General features: G+C 46.2%; 1 long non-coding RNA gene across 1 annotated transcript; it reads right to left on the bottom strand.

The window, feature by feature from the left end:
• Positions 1 to 706: 706 nt before the first annotated feature.
• LOC107974136 (uncharacterized) lies at positions 707 to 1939 on the bottom strand. Its single transcript, XR_001716683.4, has 3 exons — positions 1726 to 1939; positions 1513 to 1629; positions 707 to 1328 (listed from the first exon to the last, which is right to left on the bottom strand). It is a non-coding gene; the product is annotated as an uncharacterized LOC107974136 (long non-coding RNA).
• Between the last annotated feature and the right edge of the window lie 4639 nt (positions 1940 to 6578).

Below are 6578 nucleotides of genomic sequence, written 5' to 3'. Positions count from 1 at the left end.
TTTTTTCTTTTTTTTTTTTTGAGATGGAGTCTCGCCCTTTTGCCCAGGCTGGAGTGCAGTGGCCCGATCTCGGCTCACTGCAACCTCCACCTCCCTGGTCCAAGTAATTCTCCTGCCTCAGCCTCCCAAGTAGCTGGGATTACAGGCACGTGCCACCATACCCAGCTAATTTTTGTATTTTTAGTAGAGGCGGGGTTTCTCCATGTTGGCCAGGATGGTCTCGAACTCCTGACTCCAGGTCTGTCCGCCTTGGCCTCCCAAAGTGCTGGGATTACGGGTGTGAGCCACTGCGCCAGGCCAACGTGGACACTTTGATGCATGTCCCAGATTCCTCCAAGCAATTGGTTGCCTCTTTTGCTGGGAATCCCCTGGGCAGATAGACTGACTGCAGCTGTCAGCCCCTTCAGGAACTGCCTCGGCTGGGGGAGCCACCTTGCCCAAGAGTGCCTAACGGCTAGGATATCTCAGTCCAACTCCAGCCAGGTTAGTTTGCAGAGCCAGTTTAGCTCCAGGGCGCCCTGTGTGTGGCTGAGGCAGCCTGTAGCTGTCCCTGCATGGCAGCTAGACTTATCCCTCTGCCAAATCCTGCTTCCTTCCCCACCTTTAAACAGGTCTTGGTCTTGAGATCATCTTCTTAAAAAAAAAAAATATATATATATATATATATATATATGCGCATGGGACACCTGCTATAAAAGGCAGCCACTTTTTTGAAAATTTTTACTGAAGTACAATTTACATAAATTGAACATATAAATTTCCAGCTCAATGCACTTTCCCAAATGAAAAACAGGATGTAACCAGCGCCAGATAAGAACAGAACATTTCCAGTCCCACAAGAGACAACACATTTAACAATTACTCTTTAAAATGCCTAATAGCATTTTAAATGAGTCTAACAGTTCTTTAAATCTATGCCAAAGAAGAAAGAAGGGAGAAAAGTTACATTATTAGCTTCAGTGCCCAGGGTTCAAACAACAATAAAAGATTTAGGCTTTAAAAAAAAAACTTATAATTAATTCTAAATAGTATAGTATTGTTTTCAATATTTATGTTGCTTAAAACTGGCTTTTGAATGATGTCCGTTAATAGGAAAAGGCTAGTTATAAAAGAACTAGGATGTGTGTAAAAGCAGCATGGACTCTCCGATTCGTCTCAGGAGGGTCTCCTGGCTGCCTCTGCAGTGAGATCGCATCACCAAGCAGCAATCTGGTCCCTCCTGTCTTCAGCCTGGGGCTATTTTTTCCCCTGGCTCCAGAAGCACAGAGGCCAAGAAACCTCCGTGAGCTTTTCTTCTCAAACAGGTTTACAGAACCAGTGTTTCCTTTCTGAGAAGCGAGACAATTGGGAGACAGGGAGGGTTGGGGGAAAGGAGAGTGACAATTGGAAGGAAAGGGGCACAATTTGGAGGGACAAAACGGGGAGCTGAGAAAAACAGCCTCCGAATGCAGCCGGACCCTGCAAGGACCCTCCCACACCGCACCTCACTCCTCTCACACTCACACCCCTCACCTAGAGGAGAGTCATCTCTCCAGAGCACCTGGGCTTTCATTCCCATCTGCAAGAGGGCAGGGCTCCCAGATACTCTGTGATGACGGGTGGGCCCCACCAAAATAGAACCGAACAGAACTGGTGGAGAAAGAATTTGTTTGAAATTTGTGGATCCACCATCACTGTGAAAAACACACCCCAGAAAGCAAATCACCACTCTAGACACTGACTTACAATGCAGAGGAGTTTACCATTTAGACCGGAAGGAGGTGAACGCGTGAGTCCATGCGGAGGAGTTCACTGTTTAGACCGGAAGGGTTGAATGCGTGAGTCGATGCGGAGGAGTTCACTGTTTAGACCGGAAGGAGGTGAACCCGTGAGTCGATGCGGAGGAGTTCACTGTTTAGACCGGAAGGGGTGAATGCATGAGTCGATGCGGAGGAGTTTACTATTTCAACAGGAAGGGGATGAATCCCTGAGTCAAATGAAAGACAATGTTTGAAACTCTCAGGAATTTTTAGGAAGGCGTCATAAGAGATGAAGAGTGAGGGAATCAGAAACTCAGAAGGACCAGATTTGGGGCAGTATGCTTCGAGGCTGTTTTGTCCAGCTAACCCAACGCTGGAATCACCCCAAAAGCAGCGGCGGGGGAATTCTCACAAGGGAGTACTCTGAACTGTTCCAGGATGGGGTCGATTGGGATTCCACAGAAAGAAGCCCTCATCAGCAGGGTGCTCAGTTCAGAGCAGTTATGAGGGGAGCTTACAGAGGCCACAGCGATCCTTGGAGAGAAAGGGGTGCTCTGTATGGACACAGGGAGGGGAACAACACACTGGGGCCTGTCGGTGGGGCAGGGGGAGGGAGAACATCAAGATAAATAGTGAATACATGCGGGGCTTAAATACCTAAATGACGGGGTGATAGGTTCAGCAAACCACCGTGGCACATGTTTACCTATGTAACAAACCTGCGTATCCTGCACATACATTCCAGAACTGAAAATTAAATTACATTTTTAAAAAGTATTTATATAATAACCAGAAAAAAAAAGAGAGAGAGACTGGGCACAGTGGCTCAAACCTGTAATCCCAGCTCTTTGGGAGGCTGAGGGGGGCGGATCACCTGAGGTCAGGAGTTCAAGACCAGCCTGGCCAATGTGGTGAAACCCCGTCTCTACTAAAAATACAAAAATTAGCAGGGCGTGGTGGTATGCGCCTGTAATCTCAGCTACTCAAGAGGCTGAGACACGAGAATTGCTTGAACCCGGGAGGCAGAGGCTGCAGTGAGCTGAGACCACTCCACTGCACTTCAGCCTGGGTGACAGAGTGAAACTCCATCTCAAAAAAAAGGTGTTCTACCTGCGTGTGTCTGCAGTGAGGGGTTCAGGGATTATGGAATGTGAGAGTTTTAAGAAATTTGGTTAGGGGCCAGGGCCAGTTTCTTTCCGTGTTTCGGGCGACAACCTCGAGACCTTAATAAGTGTCTGGGAATGTTCGAGACTCCGGTTTGGGCCCGGTTTGGGCTTGGGCGTGCTGGGAGAAGCTTGCACCTGGCTGGGTGAAGAGCTGTCAGGACACTCTGTGATTCTTGGTCAGGACACAGAAAGAAAGTGAAGTAGGGGAGAAGGGTTACTGGGGGACCCCACAGAGGCCATTGCAAAACTGGTGAGGTAGAGTTTCCGTAAGGACAGTAAGGACAGAACCAGGACCCCCAGGCAGAAATGGGAGGAATAGAAGGCAATATTCCGACCTCAGTTTCAGGTTCTTGGTCAGAACTGTGAGGAATCGGCAGTGTCTAAAACCGCAAACAGCGTCATGCTAGTGTAGACGTCCAAGCTTGGTGAGGAGCGATTCATAGTTAGCACTGTTGAGTGCTTACACCTGAAATTAAGTGATGCTCCAAGTACAAGTGTTATGTCATTTCATGCATACGACAGCCCTAGACAGCCCTGTGAAGCAGTATTATTTCCTTTTTTTTTTTTTTTTTTTTTCGAGAGAGAGGGTATCGCTCTGTCGCTCAGGCTGGAATGCAATGGCACAATCACGGCTCACTGCAGCCTCGACCTCCCAGGCTTAAGTGATGCTCCCACCTCAGCCTCCTTAGTAACTGGGACCACAGGTGTGTGCCACCATACCTGGCTCATTCTTTTTATTTTTATTTTTGGTAGTAGTATTACTTGGGCTCTCACTATATTGCCCAGGCTGGTCTTGAGCGGGGCTCAAGCGATCCTCCTGCCTGGGCCTTCCAAAGTGCTGAGGTTACCATGTTCCGGCCCAGATATTATTTTCAAACACATTTTCCTGATGAGGGGATTGAGGCACAGGGAGACAAGGTGGTACAGTTAGTAAGTGGTGAGTGGTGGAGCTGAGATTTGAACCCAGCAGACCTGGCTTTACTGCCTTTGTGCTTCATCTTCGTATCTGGCTAACCCAGAGGCAGATGTACAATGGAGCTAGAGAAACTTAAGTTTCAGGCCCTTATTTATTTGATACTCTCTAAGACACTGGGCCTAATTTTATCATTTGTAATTTTTAAATTATTTTTTCTTTTTTTTTTTTTGAGACAGAGTCTCTCTCTGCCACCAGGCTGGAGTGCAGTGGCGCCATCTCGGCTCACTGCAACCTCTGTCTCCCGGGTTCAAGTGATTCTCCTGCCTCAGCCTCCCAAGTAGTTGGAATTACAGGCACGCGCCACCACGCCTGGCTAATTTTTGTATTTTTAGTAGAGACGGGGTTTCACTGTGTTAGCCAGGATGGTCTCAATCTCTCGACCTCGTGATCTGCCCGCCTCGGCCTCCCAAAGTGCTGGGATTACAGGCGTAAGCCACTGCGCCAGGCCTTTTTTTTTTTTTTTTTTTTTTTTTGAGACAGAGTTTTGCTCTTGTTGTCCAGGCTGGAGTACAATGGCGCAATCTCAGCTCACCGCAATCTCTGCCTCCTGGGTTCAAGCGATTCTCCTGCCTCAGCCTCCTGAGTAGCTGGGATTACAGGTCCACACCACCACACCCGGCTAATTTTTGTATTTTTAGTAGAGATGGGGTTTCTCCATGTTGGTCAGGCTGGTCTCGAACTCCTGATCTCAGGTGATCCGCCCGCCTCAGCCTCCCAAAGTGCTGGGATTACAGGTGTGAGCCACCGCCCAGCCTGAGTGTCTAGTTTCAAAGTCTAAGCCCTACTCCAATTCCACTCAGTGTAGTTTCTTGGGGAATAAATGCAATGCTCTGGTGAAACCACAAGGCAGGGGCAAACATGGTCTTTCGCTGGTCTGGAACTAGTGTATCTGTCCCTTCGGTGTGAGGGTGTGAGGGAAGCCTTTGGGACGCCTTGCAGTGCAGGTAGAATGAAGGGAGGGTACAACCAACACGCACACGGTGCAGGACACATAGTGAGCTTTCCTGCCTGCCGGAGACACACTTGGGGAAGAATTAGAGAGACACCCAGGGGCTTATGTGCACTGTGTTCACCACAGTGGGAGGTATAATAGTTACCAACAGAAAATCTGAATGCTGCACAGTAGTGGAATGATTACATAAATTAGGGACAGTCATATAATGAAATACTACTCCCATTAAAAATCATATTTTCTGCCGGACGTGGTGGCTCATGCCTGTAATCCCAGCACTTTGGGAGGCCAAGGCAGGTGGATCACGAGGTCAGGAGTTCAAGACCAGCCTGGCCAACATAGTGAAACCCCATCTCTACTAAAAATACAAAAATTAGCCGAGTGTGGTGGCACGTGCCTGTAAACCCAGCTACTAGGGAGGCTGACGCAGGAGAATCACTTGAACCCGGGAGGTGGAGGTTACAGTGAGCCAAGATCATGCCATTGCACTCCAGCCTGGGCGACAGAGTGGGACTCCATCTCAAAAAAAAAAAAAAAAAATCAGGCCGGGTGTGGTGGCTCACACCTGTAATCCCCCAGTGCTTTGGGAGGCTGAAGCGGGTGGATCACCCGAGGTCAGGAGTACGAGACAAGCCTGACCAATATGGTGAAACCCAGTCTCTATTGAAAAATAATAATAATAATACAAAAATAAGCCAGGCATGGTGGTGTGCGCCTGTAGTCCCAGCTACTGGGGAGGCTGAGACAGGAGAATTGTTTGAACCTGGGAGGCAGAGGTTGCAGTGAGCCCAGATCGCACCACTGCACTCCAGCCTGGGTGACAGAGTGAGACACCATCTCAAAAAAAAAAAAAAAAAAAATTAAAAAAAAAAAAATCATAGTTTCTGAGACAATTAAATTCAATGCATGCTCTTATATTATTTCTGGTTACTGGAAGACTGAAAAACAACTATAAAGAACATTACAAGGACAAGTGAGAAATTTTTATATGAAGTGTTTATTAGATAATATCGTATCATTTATTGAATGTAGATTTTTGGATAAGAAATGTAATAAAATGTGCTAATTTGTAGAAGACACATGCTTATACATTTAGGAATATGAAAGTTCATATTTTAAAGAACTATCTAATGATTGAAGGAAGTTCACTATGTAATATTAAGGTAACCTTTTTTTCATTTTGTTAAAAACATACATACATTAAAAAAAAAGGGTTAGAAAAATATACACAAAAATATAAGCACTGGTTATCTGCATGTTGTAAAATTGCATGCAATTTTTATTTTAACCTTTGCACATTTCAGCATTTTTTCATTTTCCTGTGGTGGCGTATTAGATCTCATCCTTCCAAGGTACAAGCCAGGGATAAATCCAAGAATATAGAAGGCTGGATTGGCCACATTCTTCAGTTACTTAGTGTAAGAGGGCCTTGTAAAGTAATCTAAGGTCAGATAAGGTACCGGTACTGTCCAAGCATAATAGGTTGATTGTGGCAGGGGCAGGGGGAGGTACACCAGGAAGTTGGGACTAATCAGAGCAAAAGAGTAGATAAAGATCTTATCTGAAGTTGCTTTGGATATCAGATTTCAGCATAAGAGATTGACAATATTTTATTTTTAAAGTGCTCCAGGAGGAAGAAAATTTAAAAATAAAGCAAATTGCAGTCCGATGCAGAAGATTCCTCCTGATGTCCTTCCTACCTCTTCTAGCTAATTTTGAAGAGGTAGAGAAGCAGATTCCACTTG

The sequence above is a fragment of the Pan troglodytes genome, chromosome 3 (assembly GCF_028858775.2).
Source record: "Pan troglodytes isolate AG18354 chromosome 3, NHGRI_mPanTro3-v2.0_pri, whole genome shotgun sequence".
NCBI lineage: Eukaryota > Metazoa > Chordata > Mammalia > Primates > Hominidae > Pan > Pan troglodytes.
The sequence above is the reverse complement of the archived record's forward strand: the minus strand, read 5'-3'. Positions and strand labels throughout refer to the sequence as shown.